At 36.6% G+C, this 15116-nt stretch overlaps 1 protein-coding gene across 2 annotated transcripts in view; it reads right to left on the reverse strand.

Annotated features, from left to right (window-relative positions):
* The window catches only part of LOC117989414 (connectin-like), a 48488-nt gene that overhangs the window by 27025 nt on the left and 6347 nt on the right, over positions 1-15116 (reverse strand). The gene's annotated exons all lie outside the window — the stretch shown is intronic.

Raw genomic sequence — 15116 nt, forward strand, 5'->3', positions numbered from 1 at the left:
GGTTGTGCCACACAATATGACAGTTTGTTCCGGCGCTTCTTTTGCTTGTTCTCAGGTGGAAGAAGCGCCGGAATAACCAGCTCTTAGCTTAAGTTGTGATGTGTGGCATAATTTGTATTAATAAACGTCTTTTCTTTCTTTCTTCTTTCTTTCAATATAGTTTCAGTCGCGAATCTCTGTACCCGTAGTACAAGATTTTACGTCTCACCAAACCAAACCAAATTCGAGAGTCGAAATACTTCCGCGTTACAGTAAACTGGATCTTAAATGCCTTGTTTTAAAGCTCAAGTTTGTCTACACTTCTACAGCCAGCGCTCCAAGCGGAAACATTGCGAAACTAAAATCAGTGGCATTGAATATTTGACTTCAATTCAAGGCTGTTTAGGTCCATTTTACTGTAACGCGGAAGTATTTCGACTCTCGAATTTGGTTTCGTTTGGTGAGACGTAAAATCTTGTACTGCGGGTACTGCTGTCGCGCTCTGTTTACCCCAGTCTCAAAGGGTTCAAGGAGTTTTGCAGTCCCAGTTTTCACTCAAGGCAATTACATAGTTGTTAAGTATTTACGTGGATTTGATTGATGGGCCCAACTCGTTACAAATTGCTGAAGTTTAATTCCCTGTGTATCTCGTAGATAAGTTATTGTTTTAGTTTGATTTAAGTTGTCCGCGTGTGATGTATCGGTGGCTGTTTGTGGAAATGCCTACAGTTTAGTGCGGGCAGTTTGCTTAGATCTAGGTAGGTAGCATGAATACAGAATTTCCACTTATTTTTATTTGTAATGTCGTGGAGTATGATTGACTTGATGCAATTTTAGAGTTGCCTGCATTCTTATTGTGATCAACCCATCGCCGGCTTACTACAGAGCACGGGTCTCCTCTCAGAGTGAGAAGGGTTTTGGCCATAGTCTACCACACTGACCATGTGCGGATTGGAAGACTTTACACACCTTTGAGAACATTATGGAGAACTCTCAGGCATGCAGGTTTCCTCACGATGTTTTCCTTCACCGGTAAAGCAAGTGATATTTAATTACTTTAAACGTACATAACTCCGAGAAGTTAGAGGTGCGTACCCGGGATCGGAACCCCCGACCTCCGATTAGAAGGTGGACTTCCTAACCACTAGGCTATCACAGCCTTTCATTCTGGTTGTAGTAAAATAGCCTCTGGACGGGTTTAACGGGGATGTGGCTGCGCATCGATACATACAGTTGAACTGTTCTTTCTTACGACTCTCAAAAACTTGCCCACTCAACCAGTCAAGAGCGAGTCGGACTCTCACACGAAGGGTTCCGTACCATCGTACAAGGTAGAACACTATGTACTTTTAATTTTTAGGGTTCCATACCTCAAAAGGAAAGAATGAACCCTCATAGGATTACTTTGTTGTCTGTCCGTATGTCGTGTCTGTCAAGAAAATCTATAGGGTTGACCTAGAATCATGAAATTTGATAGGTAGGTCTTATAGCACAAGTAAAGGAGTAAATCCGATAACCGTGAATTTGTGGAACCGTAAAAATACACACGCTCTGTGAAAATTTCAGCTTTCTACCTATTACGGTTCACGAGATACAGTCCGCTGACAGACAGGCCGACAGACAAACGGACAGACGGACGGACAGCGGAGGCCTAGTAATAGGATCCCGTTAGTACCCTTCGGTACGGAACCCTAAAAATCATTAAACTTCTTACGTGATAAAAATTCACAAAATCATTTTCATAAAAAGTTTCATCGTAAAACTCTATAAGTGCTCAAATATATTATGATGAAAACGGAGGATTCATTTCAATAAATTGCTGAAAATTTTATACTTTATATCCCGCTGAAAATTAACGTTTCATTAAAATAAACTCAAGTGTAACGGCTAGTATTTACGGAGCTATCTATCCGCCGTGTTCGCGCCGCTACAGTAAAACTTTCAGTGGATGAAAGAACTTCCTAAATGTATGAAATAGTGAAATACTTTTTTCACTTTTCTTTTGTTTTCTTTCATAACACGAAAACTCTTTCTTGCACTACTTAGACACCGAGCAAACAACCGATCAATCGGATGGGCCGTGAATTGCTAGCAGACAGACAGACAAACACATTTCGCATTCATAAAATATTAAGTAGGTAATTTCTTAATAATGATTAGTGGGTATGTATGTATTTAAAACCAAATAAGTGAAAATATTTACTCAATAAAATATGAACCTATGACCTTTAATAACATTTGTCATTTAAACAACATGAAACTAAAGAACAAGAAAATAATAAAATGGAAAAAGAAACCTGTGACATCTTTAAATCAAGAGAACCAAGTTTCGTAGAAGTTTACAGCGTATAATATCTTGATGCTCAGTACAAGGCTTAACATGAGTTTGTACAACTCGACAATGTTAAATGGATTCGATTGTCGATAACATCAGAGTAAAATGAACCCAAACTTCTTAGTTTGGTAAAACAAAAACTCGCTCTGGAACCTACCTAACGGATAATAGATTCTTACAAGTGGCATGATCCACAACACAGTTGATCAGCGAGCTAAAGGGCTATATTAGGATGTTTCCTAAAGGACAAGATCTGTAATGAAGAAATTCAGGGTAGAAGTCCTTTTTCTGTGGATATCTTGATTTCAGCTTGCTGGTGGCTTGGGCTTTATCGATATCCTTATATAGCCCAAACCACCAGCAAGCTAAAGTGGTAGAGGGCAGGTCATGCTAGTTGTAAGGACGATGGACATTGGTGCTAAAAAGTGGAGACCTCATACTAGTAAGCATTGAGTGAGCATCCCTCCGATACGATGGACTGTTCATACTGAGTGTAGCGGGAAGTGACTGGATGAGGAAGGCTGAGTGAGGACCGGATGTGGTGCCACTGGGAGGGTCTTAGTGCTATGATGAATAAATAGCTGTAGAATTACGAACATTTGGTTTAACGACATTAATTTAGTATTTTGATTCTCGAAACCTATCATCGTTATCGAGATGTACAAACTTGTACTAAGTATACAAATATTGCTGGAACATTTTATTTCGCAAATGGAAATTAAAGAGGACTCTGCCATGCTTAAGTGCTTAGTTTGATATCAGAAGTTGGCATGTGGGAGTCACGTTGCTCGTTCTAACTTATCTTCAAGTTAAAGAACAATGTGCTCTTAGAAAACTTTTTATTTCAATAAACAGAAATAATAAGGCAGGAGATTTGCTTTTAGTACTTATTTTATTTTATTTGGTAAGAATTTTCGTAGGCTTTTATTAAATTGAGTAAGAATTTCTGCAGAGTCTACGATTGTGTTGATTATTCGTATACTGTTTCTAAATATTTATAAAAAATATTTAGTGGTTTATGCGCTCCATATTATCTGTCCTACTTTTTTGTTTGATTTTATAACTATATCTTCTTCTCTTCACCTTCTTTTCTTTCTTTTTCTAGAATATAATAGTTTCTAGAGTAAAATACCTTTTTGTACCTATTCTACTCCCTCTACAACCTCTCGCACTGCCAAGGGTCACTGGTAGAGATCTCTCATAGAGATAAGTGCTTCCCTGTCCACTTTTACTCCCTTTTTCTCTTTATTGTAAATGTTTTTGGTACAAATAAAAAATAAATAAATATGTAAATACTAAATTAGGCAGACAGTGACTTAGTTTTTTTGTAACTTAAGAGAAGTTTCCGTAGCGCGCTTCATAGCGCTCTCCATACAAATGTAGTTTAGTTCTCATTACGATGGCTAGCTAAAATTATCATCAGTTTTTACGAGATTAATAAATGAAATAAAATTTTATTTTATTTCCAAAACATGCGATAGGACTAACAATTGAAAAATCAATCTCATATAATATTACATTTAATGAGATTGATTTTTCATTGAACATTTTATTGAATATATTATTGAAAATTTATATTGAATATTTATTACAACTATTTTCATATTTATATATTTAAAATTCATTCAACACAATATATTATTATCTACATTAAAAAGGTACCTATAGCTTTAATAATATCTAAACGTTTGTAACGGAAATAACACAGGTATTAATTTCCTACTTAAGTACGAATCCTTGTAATACTCGTGCAGACATTTAATATGTACGAATCTAATAAAATATGCAGACCTTAAGGAATTGGGCGGCGCAGTAGAGCCCTGAGATTTGTTTAAATGATACCAGTAGGTACGCTTAGTATAAGATTTTAAGGCTCACCAACGTTGGTAGAATTCGAGATTTGAAACACAATAACAATGTACATTACCATGCAAACTTCCACCGAAAATTGGTTTGAACGAGATCTAGTAAGTAGTTTTTGATTTATCCGTTCATCTGGTGCTGCAAATGTTCATGGGCGGCGGTAATCACTTAACATCAAGTGACCCGCTCGTCACTCGCTGCTCGTTTGCTCGCTATATCAGCTATTAACAAAAAAAGGTGTGCTCTATCAGCGTCGTGTAAGTATAAGAATTTACGTATCATCAACAACGTTACTAAAATTCGAGAGTCGAAACACAATAACGTCAAAGTAAAAAGGACCTACAGAGCCTTGAATTGAAGTCAAAAATTCAATGCCACTGATTTTAATATCGCAACGTTTCCGCTTGGAGCGCATGCTGTAGATGTGTAGATAAACTTGAACTTTAAAACAAGGCAATAAAATCCAGTTTACTATAACGCGGAAGTGTTTCGACACTCGTATACTATCAATGTTGGTGAGACATGTAATCTCGTACTAAGCGTACCGAAATATGGCGAGTGGCAACCTTGAAACGACACCTGTACGTTCTCCCACCAAAAATTTCCTTGAAAATAAAAGCGTCAATATAAATTAATAATTCATGAAACATGCAACCCGGGATTTCGTTTCTACGAGTATCTACCTGTACTTAATTAAATTAAAAAAAACGTTGTATTTTTGTGTCCTCCTTTATTTTATTCTGTCTCTGAACTCTCCAATGTTCAATTTAATATTGAAGAACTTTAATATTTAAGGAAAAGTGCACTTCAAAGCGTGTCGTCTGTTCTGTGTCGTCCTCTTATTTTATTTTGTCTGTGAATTCTCCCATTGTTTAATTGAATATTTAAGGAATAGTGTAATGAACTACGGGACATCGCCCGCGGCGACTTTTTGTAGAGATGCCTACAGCTGCAATATCTTGGAAGCGATTAATCGCGACAGTAGCGATGTAGACTTGGGCGATGCACGATGGTACACGCGTCAGCGACTCATCGCTACTACCTGTATATTGCGACATTTTTGCGGCTCTATCACTACACTAAGGGCCGGTTGTTTCAACAAATTTTGACGGACACGTATCCTTTAAATATGGCGCTAACGAACGTAAGAAAAGAAAAAGCGTTGATTCAGCATCTATTAGTGCTAACGTTCGTTAAAAAGTTACGTTTACGTTAACCGGTGCTGACACCATTGGTGATCGTCAAATCAGTTCGTAACTTCATACTTCTTACAAACAGAATATTTTATTTACAAATTATAATGGAATCAATTGAATTCAATGCTTTTAATGGTAGTTTTTTTGAAGATGAAAGAGAATTAAAAAAAAAGAAAAAGTGTTTAAAATGTGAAGTAGCACTATCAATAAGTATAATTTAATATAAAATGAAATAAAAAAGGATACGGAAAAGTAAGTTAATTTTTAGGGTTAGTTTCGTAACCAGAATAACAACGACGAACAGTTTTTTGTACAATGAAGCAACACTCTTAAATTAACAGATGTTAAAATTCGTCTACGTCTGTTAAATTTTAACGAACGTATCTTACGAAGACCAATGGTTTGAAACAACCGGCCCTAAAAGTCACCGATCACCAAAAACATAGGTAGGGTTGCCACTATCGTGTTCTATCGCCTATATAATGGGGAGTGCTCTGAAGAGCTTTTTGACCTCATTCCACCCTCATTTTTCTACAACCGCACCGCGCGCCACCGTAAAGAATTTCACCCTCACCACCTGGGTGTCTGGTGCACTTCGACCGTCCGCTGTGCCAGATCCTTCTTTCCACGCCCATGCAAACTGTGGAACCAACTCCCATCGGCGGTGGTCCCACTAGATTACAACATGGCTTTATTCAAGGGGCGGACCAACAAATTCCTAAAAGGCCGGCAACGCATCGACGGTTCCTCTGGTGCTGCAAATGTTCATGGGCGGCGGTAATCACTTAACATCAGGTGACCCGCCTGCTCGTTTGCTCGCTATCTCTATTTAAAAAAACTATTAATCACCTATTAATACTGCAGCTCTCCAAGTTAATGGTGTAGATAATAAGGATATTCAGTAGGTAATGCAAGATATCAAATTATTTTTTTTATACCATAATAAATCTTAATCTTATTTTCCAGGCCCTTCTAGTTATTTTTTTTTAAATTACTATGGTAATGCAAAATATTTCAAATAGGTAGAGGTACATGATAAAATACGCCGCAGGTAGAAAATGTATCTAGTTAAATAAATTATTAAACAAACAACTGAATCAATCAAAAAGTTATTAAACTTTGGCCCCATCTGATTCGTATTCATCCAAAGTTCATCTCTTAAAGGGTGAAACCTATTTTCGATTTCATGTCCTCATAATTCCATAAAAGTTCTCGATTATTGTTCGGACGAGTTGATCCAGATGGAGTCATAACTTGTTAAAACTTCGGCGGCACGTCCTTCTATCATCGATGGCTTCATGAATACAGAATTTCCACCTATTTTTATTTGCAATGTCGCGCGATGCAATTTTAGAGTTGCCCGCATTCTCATAATGATCAACCGGCAACCCATCGCCAGCTCACTACAGAGCACGGGTCTACTCCCAGAGTGAGAAGGATTTTAGTCATAGTCTATAACGCTGGCTAAGTGCAGATTGGCAGACTTCACACACCTTTGAGAACATTATGGAGAACTCTCGCAGGCATGCAGGTTTTCTCACGATGTTTTCCTTCACCGTTAAAGCAAGTGATATCTAATTACTTAAAACGCACATAACTCCGAAAAGGTGCGTGCCGGGATCGAACCCCCAACCTCCAATTAACCATTAGGCTATCACCGCAATTGTTGCATTCTTCTTCTTCATTCTGAGCTGGTTTCCGCACCTAAACGTTTCCGTCTGTTGTGCGTGTTGTTGCATTCTTATGAGAAGGTGTTATCACACCCTGACGTACCACACGAGTGAAATGTTTTAATTCCTTGTTACTACTATGGAAACACCAGCTTGTCCGCGAAATCGGTTCAGCTGCTCTCGAGATTTGCTATGAGCAACAATTTAGCGATTCATTTTATAAAATGAATCGCTAAATGTGTTAATGATTTAGTTTTAGTAAACCATTCTGCAAGTCGTCCCACTAAGATAAAATTTTATGAAGACACTATTTTCACTAAGTCCATGACTTCCGAGCTCTTTGAAAAATACTCTATTTAAGAATTGGATTAGCATAATATCTTAATCATAATGTTGTTAATACGAGTAGATCTAAATCATATTTGATTTTACTTATTTTGATAGTAGCGACAAAATAAAGTATTTCTAACAAAATTTCCTGTATACGTAAAGTCGTTAATCCAAGAGTAAGTTAAGTAGTATACAAGGTTTTTCATCAGCCTATCTACAAAATTAGTCCGAAGATCTCAGAGGCTTTACCGTAGGGCCACGGGTAACTGTTGGAAGAGGCGGAATAATGTGTCAAGAAAAAACAAAACAAGTACAGAATCTATTCTTTCTCAGCTGGAGGTAAAGTGTAAACAAATCACAACAGAAGCGCCTAAGCAACGCGGTATCATTGATATAATTTATGGGTCGAAATACAAATACAATCCTACTAATATTAGAAATGTGAAAGTGTGGATGTTTGGATGTTTAGATGTTTGGATGTTTGGATGTTTGGATGTTTGGATGTTTGTTACTCAATCACGCAAAAACGGCTGAACGAATTTGGATGAAATTTGGAATGGAGATAGATTATACCCTGGAGAGTGACATAGGCTACTTTTTGTCCCGGAAAATCAAAGAGTTCCCACGGGATTTTTAAAAACCTAATTCCACGCGGACGAAGTCGCGGGCATCAGCTAGTGCATATTATAAATGCGAAAGTGTATTCGTATACAATAAGCGCAATACACATTGAGCCCGCCGGGCCGCCGACAAAGCCCGGTGACACAACCCGGTTTCCTGTATGAAAAGAATCATGTCGGCAACATGCGCCCGCGCGAGTTACCCGCCGACATGTTGGCGGCTTGGGTACGCCTGCGCTCAGTTGCCCGGCATCGACACGCGGCAATCACTGACTGCCAAATAAATTTCTCATCTCAAGCCGCCGACATGCCGCCGACCAAATTTTCCGACTTATAATAAGTGACGCCGCCAACTAGACCGCCGACCAAAACTTGCCGACATAATATGTCGGCGGCCCGGCGGGCTCATTGTGTATTGCGCTATACAATATTTTATATAAATTATTGTTTATACACATAATATTTTAATTTTTTAATATTTTTTAAATATTCTGACTGTATGTAAACATGTTTTATATGGGTCCCTGACCTGCAATAAAATGATTTTATTTTTAATTCAGTGTAAAACGATCAGCCTAACACAATTTGTGTGCGCTGGCAATGCAACCTGCAAAAGTCAGCTCTGGTAAGTCACTAGCAGTGAACACCTGCTACAGCAAATGAATTATTGCAAGTTTTTCTTTTGGAATACCTATGTATGTTTTTATTTCTAGTTGACACTTGGCCTAAAGCTTGAATTCTTCCTAAGTATATGCCGATATCGATTGCGTATGTCAGTTGGATAGAGAATTGCCTTATAGTATCCTAAATCCTAATGGAAGACAAGTTCCTCTTATCCACAAAAAATTGGTCAAGTATGTCCTTTATTTTTTTCGAAAATAATTTAATTTATTTAGAAAACAAACAAACATAGTTTTAACCTTAATCTAGAAATTTCAGTAAGCCAGTGAAGTTTTTTTACGAATACCCTTCCTTCTTTCTGCATTCCGTTTCATTATTCCACCTGGTTACTCTAGTCCGACATCAGTTTATAAGGAACTCAGGTCTAAGCAGTCGCTTATACGACAAGGCAGTGGCCCGGCGTTTATCCTCAAAAGCTACTTTGCGCTGTTAAATAATTCCGTAACTAAAGTAGGCAGGGCAGGTGCCTTGAGAGGACAATCATTGTACCGTACATTTATCATTCATGTACCAATTTGTACCTTCACTTGACCTTAGTATTGTGGTTGAATTGGTTAGATTTCTATTGTCTCCTAATTGAATAGGGGCGGTTCAGCTCAATGGATCTTGTAGTTTAATATAATATTATGTTTAAGAGCAACTGTTGATATTAACTGTTGACAGTGTTAGGTACCTTGATTCCACAATTTCAAGTTAAATTATTATCTCTACATAGTATAAAATAAAGTCGCTTCCCGCTGTCTGTATGTATGTATGTATGTACGTGTAGATCTTTTTAACTAAGCAACGAATTTTAATGCAGTTTTCACCAATAAATAGAGTGATTCAAGAGGAAGGTTTACAGCTATAGTTTAATTCGCCAAAAATTAGAGATCCCTAGAGAAATTGAAATAATGCGAATTAGGTCGGAAAAAATCCTTTTATTTGAGAGTTTCCGAGGCAATGACACCTCGAAACTATAAGAGCTATACTGTTGAAACTTGGTAAGTAGATGTATTCTGTGAACAGCATAAAGATTTTCACACAAAAATAGAAAAAAACAATAAATTTTGGGGTTCCCCATACTTAGAATCAATCAAAAAAAAATTTCAAAAATGATATTGAGGTTTCTAATATAATTTTTTTCTAAACTGAATAGTTTACGCAAGAGACACTTCCAAATTGGTAAAATTTGTCCCCCCCCCCCTGTAACTTCTAAAATAAGAGAATGGTAAAACTAAAAAAAATATATGATGTACATTACCATGCAAACTTCCACCGAAAATGGGTTTGAACGAGATCTAGTAAGTAGTTTTTGATTTAAATTGTGCAAAATGACGATAAAATACAATTGTACTACGGAACCCTCAGTGCGCGAATCTGATTCGCACTTGGCCGGTTTTATATTTTACTAGCAGTCGCCCACGACTTCGTCGGCGTGGATTTAGGTTTTAACAATCCCGCGGGATCTCTTTTGTTTTGCGGGATAAAACTATGCAGGTCTTGACTATACCCCATGCAAAAATCACGTCAATCCGTTGCTCCGTTGCGACGTGATTGAAGGCAAACTAACAAACCAACAAACAAACACACTTTCGCATTTATAATAAGGGCACTTACTGATAACAAGCTTAGTATATTAGGTCCTTATAAAATTAAATATAACCAATAATTTATTTATCCTCCACTCCGTGGGAAAACTCGTTGCTCTATAAAATTTAATCAAAAACCCGTTAAGAAATCAAATAACGTTCCAAAGCATAGATAACGGTATCTTAATAGATAATACCCACATATATAAGGCGGCCTTAAAGCCCGTACTAATAAATGGCTGACACTAATTGGACAGAGATTGCTTCGCCGTGGTTCCTGAGAAGAAATTCCTTTAAAAATATCACCCTAAAAGTTTTAACGGCAATCATTATATTGATCGCACATTAGAAACAATCCGCACGATAAGAGACACACGCGCTAGACACAAAGCATTTTTCCGTAGATACTAAAATGTAAATGACATCAGCAACACAATTTTCAGGCCTGCATGTGAACGATAAAAATAGTGTGCGTGCAGCTGCCATTTACATTTCTCTGCTGCGTCTATTGCTTTGTGGATTGTACGAACTAATGTATCACCGAGATCTTAGAATTCAGTCAAAATATTCTTTTTGCGCACGAAATCACATTTGGATGTACACTAATAATACCTTTAAGATCTGTAAACTAACCCAAATTCGCAATAAAGAGAATTGAATTGAATTGAATTGAATCTAAAAAAATATCATATGATAATACAAGTCAGAAGCAAATTTTTTCTCCTGTGTACTTTGTTTTGCTAATGATTAGCCAGACACAAGTTATGAGAGTTTGTTCGTGAAGAGTTGTATTGACTTGGTTAGTAAATTATCTCTTAACGTTCTCAAGTACGCAAATCGACGACAGGTACGTTCTTATAATTTATTCACGGTTAAATTCTGCCGAAACAATGCTGGAGTAAGCTCACCTATGCGTCGACTTGTGGACACTTATAACAAAAACTTCGACGAAGTAGACATTTTTGCCCTGTCTGAAGGTAGATATAAAAAGGCTATTATTGATGTTTTGAAAAAAGAAACAATAAACGATTAAAAATTTTTCAATTCACTTATGTAGAACAGTGTTATGATTATGTATTTTTGTATTGAATGTCTCCCTTATTTTGTAAATAAGACTTTTTTTTTTATTAGCGCGATTAGTTGTTTAAATTTTTATGTATAGTTTAGTCGTTTGCTTGTATTTTTATATTATTATATATATGTATGTATTGTATATGTTTGTTAATGTTGTGTCGCCCTAGTTGTTTGTAGTAAGCTGTGGATAGTGTAGTGGATTACATATTTATCAATTTTGTTAGATTTAAGTCGTACCTAGTTTTAACCTTTAATATGCAATTGTTTACTGTCCCAAATTAAAAAAAAAAAAAAAAAAAGAAAGACGCGAAATGATTCGCTTTTACCATTTAGGTCACCATTCACGTAAAGAAGTATTGGCAATTGGCAGCCTGATTTACACCAGGCTATCATGTTGCAAAAGACAATGTTTTTATGATATATAGTAACTTTACCTACACTTCATGTGTTAAATTCGGCACGTGCAGCTCCTGAAATGCTTGTAGCGCAACCATAATGTGCGATCAGTCTAAAATTTCAACGTTCTTTGGCACTTATAACGGAACAAAAATCTGAAGTGTCATCTCCAGAATTTGTTACAAATTGTATCTGAGAATAACTTCCTCTTCTCTCAAAAGCGAATTTTAAAAATTCTCTTTCATAATCGTGTTTTATTTTGTAAAATGTTAAAATTAAATTTTAATATTTTACTTACGTATGCTTCATTCATCATCATGATCAACCCCTTACCGGCCCACTACTGAGCACGGGTCTCCTCTCAAAGTGAGAAGGCTGTAGGCCATAGTCTGCCACGCTGGCCCAATGCGAATTGGCAGACAGGCTTTATTTGTTAGTATTTTACTAGTACCCAGTAGTCAGTATTCTATATATTACTAGTTGCCCTGGCAAACTTCGTTCCGCCTAGCAGTCGATTCAAATTTTTTAAAAATTTCTCTCCGTAAGAACCATCCTCGTACTTCAAGGAATATTATAAAAAAAGAATTAGCGAAATCGGTTCAGCTGTTCTCGAGATTTGCGATGACCAACACATATTTAGATAGATAGATAGATAGAAATACTTTATTGCACACAAAAAAAATTACATAACTATTACAGAAACTTAAACTATCAAAATTATTGTATGCAAAGGCGGCCTTATTGCTCACAGCAATCTCTTCCAGGCAACCTTTAGTTATTTAGTGATTCATTTTTATATTATAGATATGCTAATTAAGCAGATAGATAACTAATTAAGTAGCTACAATTATTATGGTTTTCTGAGAGTTTACTTCATTGTGGACTTCCAATGTAAAAAAAACATTTTTTTTATTTTTTATAAACCAATTTATGAAGGCAAATGCAAACCACGGAAGCGATCCCGTTCAACCAACAACCGGTTTCCAAACTTTTTTTTACATTTAGATAACTGCGAATAGGCTGCGCCCTGTTGTTTTATTTCTGCGGGTATTTCGTGCGTTTGCTTATCCGGCCTTATCCGGAAAAAACTGGAGTGAGCCGGAAAATTGTCTAACATTTTATAGTAAAACCGCATCCGCAGTACGGAAATGTTTATCGTCTTCAATATTTATTTAATTTACATTTCGCAAATTGCTAATGCGCGTGGCCGCCATTTTAGTGACGTCAGCACTAGGCTGAAGTTTCGAGCTGATGGTATATTTTTATTTCGGCTGACGTCTAAATGACGTCATTTCGATGACAATGAGACATGATTCCAGCGCAGTAGCAATTTGCGGTACTTATAACTGCGAATAGGCCTGCGCCCTCTAGTTTTATTCCTTCGGGTATTTCGTGCATTTGCTTATCCGGCTTATCCGGAAAAAACTAGAATGAGCCGGAAAATTGTCTAACATAGTAAAACCGCATCCGCAGTACGGAAATGTTTTATCGTCTTCAATAAATTCTACGGAAGTCAGTTTATATGTTATGTGCTATGAATTCTAAGAGATTCCTCTCTTCGCACCTTAAGAGCCGGATACACCTGAAATGTGACTTTGGAAATTGAATTTTGCTATAAAATAAATTACGGAACGAGCCACCCCAGTAGCTTTTATATGACTGTACAGAGCAGACAATTTTACAACTAATTTTATTACTCATCGTATAATGGAATAATTTAAAGCTGTAATTCAGGTGAATCTAAATATATAAAAGGAAAAGGTGACTGATTGACTGACTGACTGATCTATCAACGCACAGCTCAAACTACTGGACGGATCGGGCTGAAATTTGGCATGCAGATAGCTATTATGACGTAGGCATCCGCTAAGAAAGGATTTTTAAAAACTCAACCCCTAAAGGGATGAAATACGGGTTTGAAATTTGAGTGGTCCACGCGGACGAAGTCGCGAGCATAAAATATAAGCTAGTTGATAAATGATGGTACAAAAGATAATCATTGTCCTGTAGTTAAAAATAGATAGCTATATATCAAATTTATCTATCACTGTAGTTTTTACCTCAAAACGTAGAATAGAAGTTATTTTGGTGAAAGGTTTATTATTTGTGTAAGTCTGTATGTAGCCATTCTCCTCAAAAACCACCCAAGCTGATTTGTACTGCTATGAGGTTTTAAGTAGCTATATCTAGACATATTTAAGACTGCTGTCTATAGGGAAGCGAAAGAAGTGAAGATTTTATTTAATTATTTTCTATTTATTTATTTGTATTGTTATGTATTTTGACTTCTATTTACCTACTTTATACGTACCCTGAATACCTACGTATTATTATGTTCGTATGTTCTAATTTCATAAAAAAGATGAAAAAAATAGGTATTTTCTGGTTATAGGTATTATTGGTAGTTAAAAGCTACCTACTTGATTTTCGTTATAAGGTCCGGAATTCCATCCCGTGTCTCTTGGTAATTATTCTAAACTAGCTTATGCCTGCGGCTTCGCCCACGTGGCCAACAGGAAACAAACATTATAACATCAGGACGCGCACCCTGCACCAGTACTGAATAACACATATAACCTTCCAACCCCCATTTCATCCCTTTTGGGGGGATTTTCTCATAGTCATTTCTTAGCTGCCACCTAACCTCAAGAAAAACCTTTCTAAATTTCAAGTAAATTAAAACTGTCCCATACAAAGTTTCATCCCCTATTTTACCACCCTTATGGGCGAATTTTCCAAAAATCCTGAAACACGTATTTCTTCATTTGTGACAGAAAGCCCAAATACCAATTTTCATGCAAATAACTTGAAAAATGACGAACTTTCATACAAACTTCCATCCCCCATTTAACCCACTTAGGGGTGGAATTTCAAAAAATCCTTTCTTAGTGGATACCTACTCTTTACGAAGAATAGACCCTCCAAATTTCATGTCTTTAGGACCAGCGGCTTAGGCCGTGCGTTGATATATATGTCAGTCAGTCAGTCAGGACTTTGAATTTTATATATATAGATGTCTTTATTAGTATTCATTTTAATTAGCGAAAATCTTTTTTTCTTCTTATTAAGTATAATATATTTTTAGATGAAAGATATACTTAGCCTTTATTTTCGACGTTAACAGTCGCTGCACGAAAACAAGATAATTGAGTTAGGATCACGTGTTAGCCAAAGATAATTGCAAAAATGGAATGTGAAGGTAGTTTGTGGTAAGTGGTAACCTACTTAGGGAAAGGTTTGCATTAAGTTTTCAAATTATGGTATGGTATAACTTTTCAAATTAACGTTAGCTATGCGATTTAGTCTTAACTTCTTAATTAAAATATATTTAACTCACCGTTTTAACGGTGAAGGATAACATCGGGAGGAAACCTGCATACCTGACTGAGAGTTCTCCATAA

Source organism: Maniola hyperantus, chromosome 16 (assembly GCF_902806685.2).
Source record: "Maniola hyperantus chromosome 16, iAphHyp1.2, whole genome shotgun sequence".
Classification (NCBI taxonomy): Eukaryota; Metazoa; Arthropoda; class Insecta; order Lepidoptera; family Nymphalidae; genus Maniola; species Maniola hyperantus.